Source organism: Giraffa tippelskirchi, chromosome 2, assembly GCF_054371585.1.
Source record: "Giraffa tippelskirchi isolate mGirTip1 chromosome 2, T2T-mGirTip1v1.2.pri, whole genome shotgun sequence".
Classification (NCBI taxonomy): Eukaryota; Metazoa; Chordata; class Mammalia; order Artiodactyla; family Giraffidae; genus Giraffa; species Giraffa tippelskirchi.
The window spans coordinates 42732493-42733244 of NC_137276.1; the positions used below are offsets into that span (position 1 = coordinate 42732493).

General features: G+C 33.4%; 1 non-coding gene across 1 annotated transcript; it reads right to left on the reverse strand.

Annotated features, from left to right (window-relative positions):
* Nucleotides 1–419: 419 nt before the first annotated feature.
* On the reverse strand, nt 420–526 carry LOC145539973 (U6 spliceosomal RNA). Its single transcript, XR_014078110.1, has one exon. It is a non-coding gene; the product is annotated as a U6 spliceosomal RNA (small nuclear RNA).
* Between the last annotated feature and the right edge of the window lie 226 nt (nt 527–752).

The window sequence follows — 752 nt, forward strand, 5'->3', positions numbered from 1 at the left end:
ATCTCATTTGTTTTATTGATTTTTCTCTCAATCACCTACAGTGTCAGATTATTTATCCCTTCTATATCTTATCAGGACTATGATAAGATACTTTAGACATGTAGCACCAATCCACCTTTTTTTTCTTCTGTTTTCCTGCCAAATCTGTTCCTATTCAGTAATGCACATATTTTATATTATACAAAATTTTAGCTTTATCCAAAAGACTTATGAGTCAGTATTTCTTCCCCCTCTTAAAAAACCTTAAATGCAACTTGTTTTTTCATGTTCTGTGCATTGTTATATGGAGATCTGACATTATAAGTATTGGTATTCTTCTTTCTAAAAATTTAATGTTTATTTTATATTGGGGTATAGTTGATTTACAATATTGTGTGTTGCCTCAGGTGTACAGCAAAGTGATTCAATTATACAAATATTAAGATATGGAACACTTCATGAATTTGCATGTCATACTTGTGCAGGGGCCATGCTAATCTTCTCTGCATCATTCCAATTCCAGTATCTGTGCTGCTGAAGCAAGCACTAGTATTCTTCCAAATTTATTATTTCTTATTGGTATTACTGGATACTTTAAAATACTCCTTAGAAATTTCCCTCAACTTCTTTGGGTGGTATTTTTGATTCCCAGTTGAATCAAATGTATTATACAGTTGTCTCTGTGGGCTGTTACTTCCTGGATCCATGCTTCAGAGAACAGCACACTTCAGTATTGGCCTATTGATCCACTGACAGTGTCAATCACTCTCCAA